The 17,507-nt window shown below is 44.5% G+C and overlaps 1 long non-coding RNA gene across 1 annotated transcript in view; it reads left to right on the top strand.

Annotated features, from left to right (window-relative positions):
• LOC132589109 (uncharacterized) overlaps window positions 1-17,507 on the top strand; it is a 147,931-nt gene that overhangs the window by 110,888 nt on the left and 19,536 nt on the right. The window lies entirely within an intron of this gene.

Raw genomic sequence — 17,507 nt, 5'->3', positions numbered from 1 at the left:
GTTGGGGGTTACCCTGTTGTCAAACAAAAAGGCGGCCAGCCTGTGGTCCCAGTCGCCCTGTACTATCCGGCACAGGGCTTCCTTGGTAGTTCGGACCATGCGCTCTGCCTGTCCATTGGTGGCCGGGTGAAACGGGGCTGACCTTATGTGTCTGATCAGGTACCTCTGCAGGAACGCCTGAAATTCCCCGGAGGTGAAAGCCGCCCCATTGTCAGAGACAATAGTGTCTGGAATCCCGTGGGTGCTAAGTGCCCTGCGCAGTGCCCAGATGGCAGCTGCTGATGAAGTGGACGCTACTGGAATGACCTCCAGCCATTTTGTGTAGGCGTCCACCATAATCAGGAAGATCTGTCTCTGGAAGGGCCCCGTGAAGTCTAGGTAGAGCCTGGACCAGGGTTTCCTAGTGGTTTCCCATCGTGTCACTGGGGCACTGGGTGGCTCTGGCCGCGACTCCTGGCACACGCTGCACCTCCGAACCCAGTTCTCGATCTCTTCATCCATCCCCGGCCACCAGACGTAGCTCCTGGCTAAAGCCTTCATTCGGACTATGCCGGGGTGGGTCTCGTGAAGCGACTCTAGAACTCGCTTCTGCAGCGTGGGGGGAACCACCACCCTGCTTCCCCACAAGATGCACCCTTTGTGAGCTGCTAGCTCCTCTCTCCTCGTTTTGTAGGGCCTAAACTCTTCCCCCATGTTCCCTTCTGGCCACCCCCTCACCACCCAGTCGAGAACCCTTGCCAGTGTTTTGTTCTTCCCAGTAGCCTTCGCAACCTCCGCGGCATGGAGGGGCGGCTCCAGGAGGGACTCGACCAACATGACCAGGTGTGCTGGGGCTGGGTCAGGTTCTGTGTCGGGCAGTGGCAAACGGCTGAGCGCGTCAGCATGGCCCATAGCCCTGCCGGCTCGGTGGACTAGTGTGTACATGTAAGAGTTGAGGAATTGATTCCACCTCAACACGCGCTGTGAAAGTATTTGGGGGGTTTGGCGGTCAGGGGCCAGCAGACCTAAGAGCGGCTTGTGGTCAGTGGCTATTGTGAACCTCCGCCCATACAGATAATCATGAAACTTGTGGACCCCCGCCACGATTGCCAAGGCCTCCTTATCTATTTGCGCGTAATTGTGCTCGGCCGGTGTGAGTGTACGGGAGTAGTACGCCACCGGTACCTCCCTCCCATCCGGGAGTTGGTGCCCCAGGACTGCGCCCACCCCGTATGGCGATGCATCGCAAGCCAAGATGACCGGGAGGTGCTCGTCAAAATGGTGGAGCACCGCATTGGAAACCAGAATGTCTTTTACCACCTGAAACGCGGCGGCTTGCCGTTTGTCCCATACCCAAGGGGCTTGTTTGTCCAGCAGCCGATGTAGGGTTCTGCAAGGGCTGCCTTGTGGGGGAGGAATGAGTGGTAAAAATTGAGCACCCCCAAGAAGCTTTGTAGCTCCGCTTTGCAGGTGGGGGCCGGGGCTTGCACGATGGCTCGTGTCTTTTCCTCCGTTGGGTGGATTTCCGCTGCGTCTATGGCAAATCCTAGGAACTCCACTCTTGGTACCCCCAGCAAGCACTTCTCCCTCTTGACCTTGAGCCCCGCTGCTTTGAATCAGCGAAGCACTTCTCTTAGGTGGTTGCCGAATTCTTCGGGGTCCGGGGCGGCGATCAAAACATCATCGAAGAACGGCTGGACTCCGGGGATCCCTTTAAGGAGAGCATCCATTATACTCTGGAAAATCCCCTGAGCGACGCTGACCCCGAACTGTAGCCTCCGCACTCGGAAGGCCCCCCTGTGTGTCACAATGGTTTGGGCCTCCGCTGTTTTAGCATCTACTGGAAGCTGTTGGTAGGCCTGTGCCAGATCCAGCTTCCCAAAGATCTTTGACCCTGCTAGGGCTGCCAGGACGTGGCTCACCACTGGCACGGGGTAGGGGTTATCCTGCAGTGCCTTATTTATTGTGCACTTATAGTCGGCACAAATCCGCATCTCCCCGTTTGGCTTGATCGGGGTTACAATGGAGGTCTCCCATGTGGTGTAGTCCACCAGTTCCAAGACCCCTTGAGCAATGAGGCGGTCCAGTTCGGCCTCGATTTTTGGCTTCAAGGCGAACGGGACCCGCCTGGCCTTGAGCCGGATCGGCCTGACCGTCGGGTCGAGCGGTAGGGAAATGGCCGGCCCCTTGTAGCTCCCCAGGGAACTGTCAAACACGTCGGGGAACTCTTGGCATACCTCCCTGAACCCCCTGGGTGTTAGGGTTTGCCCCACCCCCTCCACGCGGATCCCCAAGGGTTTGAACCACGCCAGTCCTAGCAGGGTGGTAAGCTGCCGCTTCACCACCAGGATGTCCAGCGGGCCGCTGAAGGACCCCCTCTCAACTTGCACCCGGGCCCACCCCAGGATTTGAACCGGGTTCTTCTGAAAGTCCCGCAGTATAAAGTCCGCCGGCCTTAGTTGAAGCCGCTGGCGGGGGCACAGTTTCCTCAGGGTCTCCTCTGCTATAATGGAAATGGAGGAGCCTTAGTCCACCTCCATTTGGCATGGGGCTCCCTCAATGAGGACCGCCATTTTGATCTTGTCGGGGGTGGTAAGGGGCAAGTTCAGTACCTGTAGTGTGGTGGAGGCCGTGGAGTCGAACTCCGCCGACTCATGGTGAGTGGTCGTCCTCCAGCGATTGGACTTGGCCCGGCAAGCCCTTGCTATGTGGCCGGTCTTTCCGCAGCTCCGGCAGTCCCAGGTCCGGTACTGGCAGTCCCTTCTGTCGTGGGGGTTGCTGTAGCTGGTGCACTTTGTGGCTGGTGCTCTCTTCGCCGCTGGGGGTCGATCGGTAGCTCGGGATCGCTGTGGTGTGCGGTTGGTGGCCCCTGCTGGGCGGCGCAACTGGAACGCTTCTGCTTCGTCCTGACGGTCGGGGTCCAGCTCCTCGTGGTGGACTGCGTCAGTCTTCACCCTGGGGAAAGTCCTCGAGGTCATCTCGAACGCCACGGCTTCACTGAATGCGCTCTGGAGGGTGAGCTCTTCCTTCGCAAAGAGCTTCTGCTGGAGCCTCTCGTCACGAAGGCCCCACGTGAACCGATCGGCCAGGGTCTCTTCCAGGTGGGGGAAGTTGCAGTTGCCTGCGATCTGGCGTAGGGCCGCCAGGTAGTCGGCGGCCAATTCCCCTGAGGCCTGATCCCTCCTATGGAAGAGAAACCGGCGGGCCACTTGCGACGGTTGAGGCAAGAAGTGGCCGGTGAGGAGCCTGACAACCTCCTCGTAGGACTTCTCCGTGAGTCAGGCGGGGGCCGAGAGACCTTTGGCGATCTCGAATGTGGCCGCCCCGCAGATGCTCAGGAGAACGTCCCTCTTCATGCTATCCTCTGTGATCCGGTTGGCCCTCAGATAGCACTCAACCCGTTCCGAGTACGACTCCCAGGCCTCGGGATTCGCGGGGTTGAAGGTCTCAATGTGGCCAGTGGTGCCGCTCTGGTGAGCCATGCTGATGGCGGCGGTGATCGTGGCCTGTGTGTTGCCCTGTCTCCGGTGTAGCTGACGTGGCTAGAATCCCACCTTCGTCGCCACTGTAACGTACTGAGACGGGAGACGTTGGTAGGGCAACATGCTTTAATGGAGACATGTTACAAGAGAGCGAGCACGCGGGCCGGGTCCCGCTTATATACATTCCCGGAACTTCTTCCCCGACAGGCCAGCCCAATCCTGGCCTGTTGAACTTCCCGCCGCTGCTGGTGATTGGCGGGCTCAGTGCTTCCTGCGGAGTCGCCTGGGTGTCCCCAGTCGCCTCCGCTGTCCGGCTACGCGGACTGACGCTATTGTGTCATAACGAAATGGTTGCTGTATTGCGTTATAATGAAATGGTTGCCGCATTGCGTTATAACGAAATGGTTGCCGCCTTATACTATCGCAATACGCTACAGTGTGTGTGTGTGTAAAGAGGATGTGTGTGTGTAAAGAGGATGCTCACTCTTCCTGACTTTCTCTCCCCCCCCTTCCTTTTGGATTTCCTTTTTCAACTCTACAAAAAATCACCTGTAAGGACTTGTGTCCTTGCATAGCCTGAGTGATCTGTGGGTGCAAGTGGGTTGTGGTTGTTTTTCTAATTAAATTCCTCTCCCCAGACAATCAGGCACTTTGATTTCTAAAAGAACTTTAGTCTGTTAATTTATTCCCCTAAAAATTAAGCAGAAAACATGGATTGGAGTGATTCACAGAAAGGGGAGTTGTATCAAGATGGCTAGAGAAAGCAAACTTGAAGCAGTGCTACCTAGAGTTACCTTACACTTTGGTTAACACCCCGCCCTCCAATACACTCCTTTGTTTGAAGGATGGGTCTGTCTGCCCACCTCTGAGGGTCATTAATCTGATGTTCCAGAATACTAGACTGATAAAAGGTAGACCTGGCTTGACAAAGATTAGACAAAGGGCACTGCTCATAGCTGACCAGGGGCCTACAGGGCCTGCCCCCCTGACAGTTTGGGGGGTCCCTCACCCCCATCTCAGGGCCGCTCCTTTCCCTCTCTTTTCTGCGCAATTTAAATCATGTACGAGAGGTGGTCAGTGCTCCTGCAAGCCCCGCCCATGTGACTCTCCAGCTTCCTACTCTCATCCCATGGCCCCTCCCCATGGTCCCCTCCCCTCATGGCCCCTAGCTATGGGGCTGGTCACTGATCTGTACTCTCATACAGCCCGGTAGCCAGGATTTGAAGAATTGGGGGGCCCTGATTTTTTTCAGGGGGCACATAGTGGCCCAAACCTCCATGGCCTTCTCTCCTACCACCGCTGAGGAGAAAAGCTGCCAGCTCGCTGCCATACAGCCTCCCCCCTCCCCACAGCTGCCCCAAGGTGATCCCTTTCCACCCCTCTTCCAACAGCTCTGGTGGAGAGCCACTCAAAGGTTTAGATACATGCTGCACGGTCTCCTGCCCTTACCTGTAGCATGATCCAGCTAGGCAACCCCAGCGGGAAAAGCGGGGGGGGGGAGGCACAACCAAGTCGCAACTGACTTCTGGGGCAACAAAACCTCCAATTCGGATTTCTTCCTGTCAGAGGGCAAGCCATGGCTGCCCAAGCACACCCTCTCTTGGGTGGCCATCGAGACCAGGCCAGAAAACCCCTGCAGGCAAACCTCTCCACTGATCTCCAACCCCGGAATGTAGTCGGGACCTCCACTTGTGTGCCCTGTCTGCAATGGAGCCATCCGCCCTCTACCCCCACCACCCCACTTGAGGGCCAGAACAGCCTCTTCTTGCAGGCACCCTCTAGCCCAAAATCAGCCCAACGTGGAGCTTAACTTTCAGTCCTGGGCGCTGAAAGTGCCCCATTGTTTCTGCTTGCTGGGGGAGTCAGAGATTTCTTCCAGCCCCTAAGCAAGCAGAAGCAACACAGAGCTTAACTTTCAGTCCTGTTTCAGTCCTTTCAGGACTGTCCTTTTAGTAACTTTCAGTCCTTTCAGTTGTTTCTGCTTGCTGGGGGATCAGAGATTTCTTCCAGCCCCTAAGCAAGCAGAAGCAACAGGGAGCTTAACTTTCAGTCCTGGGCACTGAAAGTGTTCCATTGTTTCTGCTTGCTGAGGGGTCAGAGATTTCTTCCAGCCCCTAAGCAAGCAGAAGCAACTCAGAGCTTAACTTTCAGTCCTGGGCACTGAAAGTGCTCCGTTGTTTCTGCTTGCTGAGGGATCAGAGATTTCTTCCAGCCCCTAAGCAAGCAGAAGCAACATGGAGCTTAACTTTCAGTCCTTGTTTCTGCTTGCTGAGGGGTCAGAGATTTCTTCCAGCCCCTAAGCAAGCAGAAGCAACACAGAGCTTAACTTTCAGTCCTGGGCTCCAAAAGTGCCCTTTTTTTTCTGCTTGCTGAGGGATCAGAGAATTCTTCCGGCCCCCTAAGCAAGCAGAAGCAACTGTGTATGATCACGTCCGCTAAGCAAGCAGAACCAACGGTATATGACGATGGCAGAATGGAGAAGGATGCAGCCGAGGCACTGGAGGCTGGTTAGGGGCCCCAAGTCTGGGGGCTCTGCCTAGCAGTCAGGGGGCTGTGCCCCCACAGTCCCCCTCGTAGCTACAGGCCTGCTCTCATATTTTTTGGACTGATAACAGAGAGTATCCCTGTTTGGACCAATGACAACTTGCAGGGTTTCCTCTCCAGTTCTTCCCACAAAACAATTCACCAGAAATATTCCCAGTTATAGATCAAAGGCTTTCTAGCCCCACACCCCCATTTTTTGTTAAGGTGATTGGGTTCTTGGTGCCTCAGAAGTGAAATCATGATCTTCCATCAGAGGACAAGTGACAGCTAGAAGATGCTTCACTGTCTGTTCTAGTTTTCCCTGAGTACATGCATCACCCAGAAACGGATACTCTACTCCTTTAGTGCATCTGAGCTGATTACCCAGTCCAGCAAATAAACTTGGGGTATTGTTTACCATCAGAGTAACCCCATCAGCACATGCTTGCCTTTCTCTATGCTATGTCTTCAGAATTTTTTTCTTAGTAGAATACATTGTTAGAGTGTTAATTGTGTTTATCATCATGTTAATATGGTTGCTTCCCATCACTTAAAACTTAGCCACACTTTGGTCTTACAGTTAATAAAAGCTGTCATTATTATAATGGCAAACAGAATGCCAACTGGGGAAAAACTTGTCAGTAAGAGAAAGGTACCTAAACATTTAAATAGTTTCATCATAGATAATTCCCTAATGGAATTGGCCCAATCTGGCTTTCCCATTAGCTGTGGTGTGCATTCCATTAGTGACTGGATCATCAACCGTCATTCAAAAGAACTTGCATGCCATTGGCTGGGTCCACTTTTCTCTCCTGCCTGCTGTTGCCTACCCAGAAAGTAGGCAGTGGTGGCAGGAAGGTGGTAAAAAGACAGGGAATGAAGGTGGCATTGTGACTAGGCAGCAATGACAAGACCTTACCCTGCCAGGAGCATTTGCTTAGAGGCCATGACTGCTGCCTCTTTCCTGTCACTCAGTCCCTCCATCCTCCCCTCAGCCTTGCCGCAGGACAGACAAGGATTGGACCACTGGGAAGCTGCTAGCCAGAGGATGTTGCTAGGCAAACAAGGTTTCTTCTGTCAGTAAAGGGAAAGGCCTCAGCTGAATATAATGCCATAGAGTCCTCCCTCCAAAGTAGTTATTTTTTCCAGGGGGGGGGGGGAAGAGATCTGTTGTCTGGAGTTCAGCTGTAATATCAGGAGATCTTCAGGCTTCCTTGAGGCACATATTCTATGGTATACCATAACACAACCAAGCCAGGCAAAAAAAAAACTCCAGATCAGACCACAAGTTCTCACTGATGTTAAACACTGCAAGGATGAATATAACAGGAAAAGGTGACAAAACTGCACTACAAACAAAAGTAATGCTGAGCTTCAGCATCATGCCCCCTTCTCCCCCTATAATTATTCTTCCTTATCTCTATTCTGGGCCTCTTTCAGGGCTTTGAGCCACCACAGACACAGGGGCACATATGCCGGGGGGGAGCATCTGTTTCAGCTGTGGGGTGGGTGGGAAGACAGCAAGGGGGGTAAGTGAATGCCAAGGGTTGGGAGTAGGTGAGAAGACAGCAAGGGTGGGGTTGCATGAATGTCACAGATGGGGGGAGTGGTGGCATGCCAAGGGCACAGGGGTAGTTGAGAGGAAGAGGTTTTGGGGGTGGGTGGTAGTTGAAGGGAGGGTGGAAAGTTGGGAAGACACCAAGGATGGGGAGGAGTGAATGCCTTCACTTGGGTGGATGGGAAGACAGCAAGGGTGGGGGGCACTCACCCAGAGCCTCTTCCTAGAGCCCATTGTATTTTTCCCCACAACAGGCCTTATTCCTAGTTTTGAATAATTCACCATTTGATACTTAGAATTTGTGGCCCCTCTTTCAATCTAAAACCAAATCTATTGATTAATACTGATTTATGACACCTATACCCTCTTTTTCCTCTTTACTATTCAAAGACAAACACAGAGGACCATATATGAGCTGCAGTAGCAGAACTGTACCATGTACCTTCAGGTTAATTTTGGATTTTTTTTTGTTGGAAAATATGTTATAGCTTACAAGTGAGTGACTGGAAATCAATATTAAAAGTTACAAAAGAAATGCATTAAGAAATGCTTAATTTTGAGAGGGTGTATCTCCCTGTATATATGCATGAAGAAGTAAGCAGTGACTCACAAAAGCTCAATCCCTACCACAATTTTTTTTTAGTCTTTAAGGTGCTACTGGACTCTTACTCTTTTCTACTGTATATATGTGTGCAATAGATGCACCAGGTAAATGTGATAATTACATGTTGTGAAGTACAAACATATCTTCTCAAGCCAATTCTCCTCTTGCAGAGATCCTGCATTCTCCTAGTTTTGTGAGGGCACATACTGGATAATTTATTTTATTTAAAATATTTATAGCCTAGTCATTTTATTACACAGTATTCAAGGCAACTAACATAAAAGCTGCAGAAAATCTTCTACCATGACACCAGCACAATACTTTAAAAAGCAGCAAGGCTACTGCTTCATCCCCAATGTTACAACTGCAGGATCCTTTACTACATTTTTAGGTGCAGGGCTATAACTCATTTTTTTAAATAAATACAAAGAGAAGCACAGTTCTCTCTCCTGCCATGGGACTTCAGCCCCTCTCCTTTACCATGTCAGGGTACAAATGTGCACATTATGGCTAAGACAAGTAAAACACTAAGGAAATAAAAAAACTGAAATGACCCCTAGCCTAAAAAAAACACAGCAACTACTTTCAGTACTAGTTAAAATTGCAGCAGTGTAATATCAAAAGTGCCACTACTTGCTTTTCTGATAATATTCTAGTCCCAATTGAATTAAATGGGAATGGATTTATAGTCTAAATGTAAATGCATTTTAGCCTGTATTTCATGCATAGTTTTTGTACATAGATTAACTATATTTTTAATGTTTTCTTGCCTACCAGACCCACCATGAACCGAAACACATTAGATGTTTTGAAAGTGTTGTGCAGAAACAAGTGACTGACTTTTGAATTGGAAAAGGTAATTGCTATGCAGACATGTGGGGGGAAACCCTAAAGATTTAACTTTGCTTTCTAGTTTTTGAGCTTTTGCAATAGAACTCAGGCAAACTGTTATGTTTCCCAACACAAATTTTTTGATGGCAACTCCATAGGATACTTGTCTATTTTCCAAACTTCCACAATTTATGTTTGACAGAATTTTTCTTTTGTTATACATAATACAATAAATAAGAATTTATTGACTTTAAGAAGCTCAGAGCACCTTATAGGGGGCTCCCAGTGGTCTCACCACCAGGCACCGATCAGGCCCTCATTTGTGCAGTTTCTACAGTTCCTCAGTATTGAATGTTCTTAACTGAATCTATCGGCCATTATTTGCCTACTCTAAATATTTGGACTTTTTAACATCTCAGAACTGACCCTGGTCTGGTAGCAGAGGAAGCAAATAATATTTCTTTAGAATGTAATGGGAACAAGCTACAGTATTTTCCAAATTAGAAGAAATTTAAACATTACTTACATATATGCTAGGGAAAATTTTTTTCATGGCAACTCTCTATATGAGGTAAGTAATATCTAAACCTTTTATGAATGCCTGAAAAATGCAGACACCAAACAAAATGCTTCCAGTGCCCAAGCTCCACATAGATTCCACTGAGATCTGAGTATGAAAGTACAAAATGATAGCCAGAATGCTTTTCATATGATATACAAGCACGTTACAAAACCCTGGTTATGATCCAATAGGCTGAGTGAACAGTCCATGTTCTTTTTGCAGAGATATATTGAGGCAAATACTAACACTGCATTCCAACTATGATAGACAAGGCAGGGAGAGATATCATTTATAAGGCAATATAACATCCCTTCTTTAGCAGTGTAATGCCTTATGAAGTATCTCCTGACTTATGCTATCTCACTGCCTCTCCAGTTCCCACTCTGCTTCTCTGTCATTCATATTATAGTCATTTTCAAAATCAGTGAGGCCAATCAGTAGGGCTGCCAAGCCACCGTTCCAGGCGGGGATTCCCCCACCCAGGAGGTTTCCAACGTGCCAACCCACATCAGGTGACATTGCGCAGCAGCCACTCTAGGCGTTTCCGGGAAAACTCTATGGTACAATAGGTACCATAGAGTTTTTCCCTCCCAAATGTCTAGAGCGTCTGGGAAAACCATAGAATTTTCCCGGAAACGCCTAGAGAAGCGGCGTGATGACATCAGTTCCAGGTGACGTTGTTGCGTCGTGCATGCGAAAGTCCCCCGCCAGGGAGCAGAGGGGAATTGGCAACCCTACCAATAAGTTAAGCCAAGCCTTCAGTCCCAATGTTGAATTCTTTTTTCAATTCTCTGAGTATTTAGACTTTGTCCAACACCCTATTAAAACTTAAAAATACAAGCTGAAATAGAACCAAGTTTGAGTCCGGTGGCATCTTTAAGACCAACAAAGCTTTATTCAAGATATAAACTTTTGTGTGCAAGCACACTTCTTCAGATACAGTGAAACAGAATTTCTTCAACAATTACATATAGGAAAGAGGGGTTAGTTGCCTGAAAGGGCCAATTAAAGTCAAGACAAAGACAGGAAAAAATGGAAATTTCCAGTCCATACATATAGGTAGAGGGTGAGCAGTAAATTATCATACAGCATAATGTAGATGTTTAATAGATTCAAGAATCAAACAGGAATAATAAACTTAGTTTATATGGTAACCATGTGTTTGGGTTCAGTTTTGGGGCAAAAACAGTGAAGGAAATGAGTATGTCAAAACTGGAGATTGATGTATCCTTAGCTACAGAATGCTGAGAATAATTAATTGAGATCCTGCCACTATTTCCTCTGAAGCATGGACAGGATTTTACAGCATCTTCTTCTTTGAAGTGGGGTGATTGGCTGTGCATGTGAGCAGTTTATGGTCTTTAAATGCTGTTGTAATGTAAATCTGAACATTAAAGAATGCATGTGTATCAATCAGGGAACCTCCACCATAAATTGTAGTGGAAGAATCCCTATTTACTTCTTTAACTCAAGATACAATTCCTTTAGTGATGGCCAATAGAAAGAACATTTCACAGGGTCCAAATTGCACCTAGAATAGTTTAACCAAGGGCCACCCTGGAAATGACTTTGTGACACTGTTCTTAAGATACCATAGATGAACATATCTTAAGGGGGAAAACAGGTGGTGAACAAGTCTGTGTGCAATACGTGAAGACAAATTACCTTATTCTCCGCCCCGACCCCCGTTTTGTTCACTAACTGTTTCCATGATGCTCTGCACATGCTCATTTGAAATGAATGGAGATTATACAAGAGCAATCTTGGGTCAACTGTAGCCTCAGCATGTTAAGCTCAAGCATATTTTATAACAAAAGGCCATTATAAAAGCAACTTTTATGAGCTTTACCACAGCATTATGCAATTGTTGATTATTTAAAACAAATTAGGTCTAACCTCACAAGCAAGTACTTATACGTTTTGGACTAATAGAAGCATTTTAAACAGGTTCCCTTTTTTCCTATTCTTTACATCTTTGTTTTAATCTGATGAGCACATCTGACAATGATAATGGCACAGTGTGTTTCATTCTTTGGACTACTTTGCAAGCATTAAATGACAATCTTCCTATCAACACTATGGTAGCTACTGCATTTGTGAATAAAACATAGACTGCAGAGACTTATTTGCTTACCAATATTAAATGGTAATCCATACTACCACCCTCTGCAGAGTCCAACCTCAGCCCATTGATTTCATTGGGACTTGTCCATGTATGTAAAGTGCTCTTATGGTGAACCTGCAGGATTTTCAAAGCAAGAGATGTTCAGAGGTGGTTTGCCACTCCCAGCCTCTCTGTAGCAACACTGGATTTCCTTGGTGGTTTTTATCCAAGTACTAACCAGCACCAACCCTATTGAGCTTCTAAAATTTGATGGGATTGGATTTGCCTGGGCCATCCAGCTCAGGGTCATTGGGCCTTAGTGTGGACTAATTCTGCAGAGGATTGCAGAGGATTGTGCTGCCAATAAAATATCTGAGAATGAAACTGCCATTCGGAGAAAGATTTCACCTGTAAGGTTTGAATTGTCTTTGAGCCTTTCTTGGTCTAGCTTCTGTGAATATATCATATAGTATTGTGGAGACCCAGATTTAAATCATTGCTCCACCATGAAGCAAATAGGGTTATCTTGGAACAGATAGCATAGCCAATGGACCACACACAGAGGAGAACCACGCATACCAGCCCTACATCAGAGCTTCTTGCAGGAAGGCAGAGAGAGAGAATAAATGGATTGATAATAAATGAATAATAATGTAAAAGTGTAAGAGGGGTATTTGTTATTCAAATGATCATTTTGGCCAATATAAATTCTACATTTGTATAACCCACTAGTCCAACCATAATTATTGGTCCCTGATTCGCCCGAGGGAGAGAGCGAAGCCCAATTTTATGCCATCATTCAGTTCTGTTGTTTTTATTGTAAACTGAAATCAATTATTCTATGTATTTAAACTTGTTGTGCACCACCCTCAGCCCCTCAGGGAAGGGCAGTTTAATAATAGCAACTGCTATTACTACTACTACTACTACTCTGAATATTGTGTCTGAAAGGCACACTGAAAGATATGTAGAGGATCATGCTCCTTTGTTACCTTCTGTAGGAGCCTGAGGACAAACCAGTGTTTGGTAAACATTAATCCATGTCTAAAAATATATTCTTGTGAAGGAAGTTAATACTATTTTCATAACCATTATCTCAGAATCAGAAACTACACAGGACCACCTTCTCCCTCTTCAAAAAAAACCCCCTTCTCAATGTACAAGCATCTTTTTTTCTACACATCAGCCTGAATAGCTCTGAGTAGCCCAAGCTTGTGAGACCCTAGAAGCTAAGTGGATTCAGCCATGGTTTGTACTTCGCTGGGGCCCCACCAAAGAAGACCAGAGTAACTATGCAGAGGAAGCCAATGGCAAACCTCTGCACATTTATTCTTAACTTGAAAACTCCATAGTCCTGGTAGTGCCAGTGAGTTGGTTGTGCCTTGATGGCATGCAATTAAGATTTTTCCCACACCCTTAAATATCTGCAATCCGCTACTACTTTCTCATTCCTATTAACATAGATAAAATTGCTTTTTGAAGTTCTGAACAATAAGATTTCCTAGTGCCATTTTTTTTTTCATTTTTAGCACTTTTTCATTTGTTACATTTTTGTAATTCCTCAACCAGCTTAAAACAGTTAATAAAAGCCAATACTTTAAAAGTCCTTACCTGTCAGCTAAAGTGCTTGTCTCTCCATTCTTCTCATTACACATGGGATTAAATTCTCCTGGCCTTGACAGCTGATCCCACCCCTTTGCACTTGGGTAGCATGTGCTCCTGCTTCCATTTAGCCAGCCTGGCATTGAAGTAAAGCCCCTTTGTCATGGAGGGGAAAGAATGCAAGGGTGTTGAAAGGCATGAAATTGTGCACAACTGGCTGCATCTTTAAGGGGCTACTTGCTGCAGACAACATGGTCTCCTAAGGTACCCCTATTACTTTATAAACCATATAAACTGTTCATCACCCTGGAAAAGTAAAACACAGTGGTTTACTCATGTATTTACCCAGCACAATGGAAAAAGTCTTGGAACAAAGAAGAAAACAGAATTTGAGGTCATCATACCCTATGTTTGAAACAGGAATGTCTATGTGTAGACCATGCTCAACTTTGAGGGGCACAGTAGGGAAGGTAGCAAAGGATTTCTACAGATGGTACAAAGCACCCACCTTTCTGGGAGAATATTGGAGGTTCAGAATAAAATATCTCTGACTCAGACCTATGCCCCCGAAACTGATGGGGAAATGAGGTTATATACTGCTTCATGCTGCCAGGTAATATTCCTGGCAATAAACAGCAGAGTATAGGCATGAACCCTCAACTAATTTGGGATGGCTAAAGAGATGCTTCCCTTCAGCCTCAGGCCTAAAACAGGAAATGATTCCTGGAGGACACATACCATGCAATTAATAGTATATGTAGTTATAATAAAAGCTGAACGTGTTGGCTCGATCCTCAGTTTTTATTGGAAGATGTGGCTACCACAGCAGTGGACCTGCACTGTGTCACCACTCCCCTCCATCATTGGGTAGCCTCTCTGTGACCACCTACTGCCAGCCCTGTTAGGCCAGAACCCCACCAGTCACCCTCTGATTTCTGAGAACCTCTCTGCTGAGAGGTTCTCCTGGAGCCTTACTGATTACTACTGCCTCTCCTCAGTCCATCTCCACCCACCCACCTACTGCCACTGTTTTGCCACCTCCAACTAACACTCCCTGCCAAAGTTGCACTTGCCCAGTACACACACACACATATATATAGAATATATATATTCTATTTATAAATATGCCAGAAACTCCTTATGAGGCAATATTCTACCTCTTCATTTAAATCACAGTCTGTGGTTGAATTCAGTGTGAACTAAAATCCAGTTGGAAAGTGCACTGGAAGTGTTAAATGCATTAACTTGGAATTAGTGTGAACTATTACAACTTCCAATGCACTTTCCAACTGGATATTACTGTGTGAACTGGCAAAATCCAGATGGAAAGTGCTTTGAAACTGGATTGAATTGCATTATTTAACATGTGATTGCAGCCTCTTTCTGTCTACCTTTGTTCCTTCCATTTCTCTTTCTCTCTCTTTTCTCTCAATCTTTTTCTTACCATTCTTTCTCTGTCTCTCTCTTTTTCTTTCATTCTTCCTTCCTTCTTGCCACCTACACATTCATCACCCCGAATATTTTTCTAGGGCCCTTTGTATGTCTTCCTATAACAGGCTTTACTTTCCATCTGAAGGGAGGAGCAAAGCCTTGTCGCATCTTGCATTCTCTTAAGAGAACACTTTGCCCACATTGAAGTAGGTAAGGGGAGGCTGGCATTACTCCTCTCAGTGCATGGGGCGACAGCGGATGAGGTGTTTGTCTGGGGTACTGGGAGGGGGGAGCCCAATTCAGCGCCCCCCTGCTCCCAGTGCCCTAGGCAAATGTCTAGATTACCTAGTGGGCGAGCCGACCCTGGTAATAATCTAATATGATATAAATTATATCATTATTATATCATATAATAATATTTTATAATAATATAATAATATTATGGATAATATATGTTCCTCTTATTCTCATGAATGAAGTTTAATTTTGACTATTAATTTCAAGATTTCAAGCAGGAAATGGTAACTTAGATGTTCACAGTTGGTTTCAAGAGAAAACAAACTATGCAGAGTTACTCTAATTTAAGCCTATTGAATTTTAATCAGTTTACACTGGAGTAACAGTGAGCAGGATTCCACAGCCAGTCCTAATAGATCCTCTTGTAATTTAGTAATAACAATGTTAGCATTATATCTGGAAGTTTTTACTTTTCTACTTAACATTAATATAGAAAGTTGATAGCGCTTATTAATTTAAATAAAAAATATAGAGAATACAACTGAAACTATCCATACGCTTTCTTTAGACTGTTTATTTGAAAGTAATCCTAATGAACAAAATGAGAGAATTCTGCAACCACTTCCTTGAGTACTGCCTCAAAAAATTTCAGTGATGTAGTGAAATCTGAGGTCTGTAGAAATGGTATTGAAAACTGAAGGGCAATCCTGTTAAAAGAAAACAATCTGCACACATACACACATATGTATATATATATACATATATGTCTTAGCTTGCATTGTGAATCTTCAATACTAATATCAGTCTTAAATTATTTAAATACACAGTTAAAAGAAGAGGATTTTTTTTAAAAAAAGATTATCATATACAGTATGGTTTATTTACAGTATTTGAAAGGAAGAATACTCAAAATAGCTGGCTGTAATTAATTCGTGCTGCAGTGATCATCATGAAAGTACTAAGCTGCTTTTATTCCTATTTCATGTTGATTTTTAAAAGGGTATTATACTTAACTGCCTTATTTTGAAATAACAGCACCGGACTTATCGAAAACCAAATTTCTTATACCAGTGACATTATGACTGAAGCTGATTGTCTTTATTGAACTTAAATAACTTCCTTTTCTAATATTTACATTTTTTAAAATATGCAACAAATATTGATTTAATTTTGATATAGAAGTACATTGCTAACAATAGGTACCACATCTATTTGCCTAGGTTACTTTACCAAATTGTATTTTTCTACAGTTTTTTACTAGAAAGAGACTCTGCAACTATTTAAATAAAATATATTTGAAATATTTTTACAAGCTCCTTGAAGGTTCAGGTTGGTGAAATTATTTTAACTGCACAGAAAAGCAATAGTTTAATAGTAAGCACTAATACAATGATCAATAATAATGAACAAATTAACGAAGGGCGACTGTAAAGTTTTAGAAACTGATTCATATATTTGAAGTTAAAAATTATTAGATCTCTTAATACGTCTAAAATGTTTACCACAAAAAGGGCACATGTGTAAGAAACTTTAACTAATGTATGTATGCTGAGAAAATTTTCTATACATACCTCTCCTAAAATCATTTCACAATGCAATTCACTTTGAAATCCATTTCCACATGTTTATGCCTTCATTTGTAATAATAGGCTTTCTTTAACTAAAATGAAAGTTATAGTCTGAACTAAAAATGCTTTGAAAATCTTACTTCAGTAACAAAAGATAAGAATATAAATGTTAAACATAAAAGTCTTCCATTTAATCATTATGAGGATATTATCAGTGTAGTCCTATGCAAAAGTAACTCCAGCCTAAGCCCATTCGCACTGCAAATTATATCTTGAGGATTTCTTTTTTAAAAATCAAACATTGCCTGTTACCCAATTTATATTTTGAAAAGAAATGTCTATAGCTGTTATATGCATTCCAAGCTAATCTGCTTTTTAAGTTTGACATTAGTATTAGGACAAAAACGAAATTCATTATCCAGCTGAACATAGATTTGATTCTTATATTTGAGTTCATTAATGGTATTTTCAGAAAATACTCTTTTTCAAATATTTCCTAGGAACTTGAATAAAATGTTTACTTGTTAATTACTTTGGTGGTGGCATCCCTGATATTACTTATTATAAATACATGAAATTATAAATGTGAACCCAATCAGTAACCAGAAATTCTTCAGCTATTAGTTCTATCAGTTCCTCTGTCAAAGTTACGTGTTCCTAGTCTAAGCACAAATTTAACTGGCTTCCAAGGAAATGTATTTGGCTATCTTACTTAAAATTCAACAGGTGGCTTTAAAACTGAAAGATTAATTCAACAGATGGAAGAATTGACTATATAAAAATATTTTGTCCTGTTACAATTATAGATTTTGACCTATTACATGATTCCTTTAAATCATTTTAATATTATTTTATAATATTATAACCCAAACCCTAATTGTGATAAAGTCTATGTTAAAAACAAGAGTTTCAGTTTAAGGACGTTACTGCTTATATAAGGACATTCTAGCAGTATAAATTATTAAATGTTGCCTTAGTGATCACTTAAGCTTACCTAAGCAGCAAATGTATGTATACTGTCTAAAT

This window comes from Heteronotia binoei, chromosome 21, assembly GCF_032191835.1.
Source record: "Heteronotia binoei isolate CCM8104 ecotype False Entrance Well chromosome 21, APGP_CSIRO_Hbin_v1, whole genome shotgun sequence".
NCBI lineage: Eukaryota > Metazoa > Chordata > Lepidosauria > Squamata > Gekkonidae > Heteronotia > Heteronotia binoei.
Note: the sequence above shows the minus strand (reverse complement) of the source record. Positions and strands in the feature narration are given on the sequence as shown.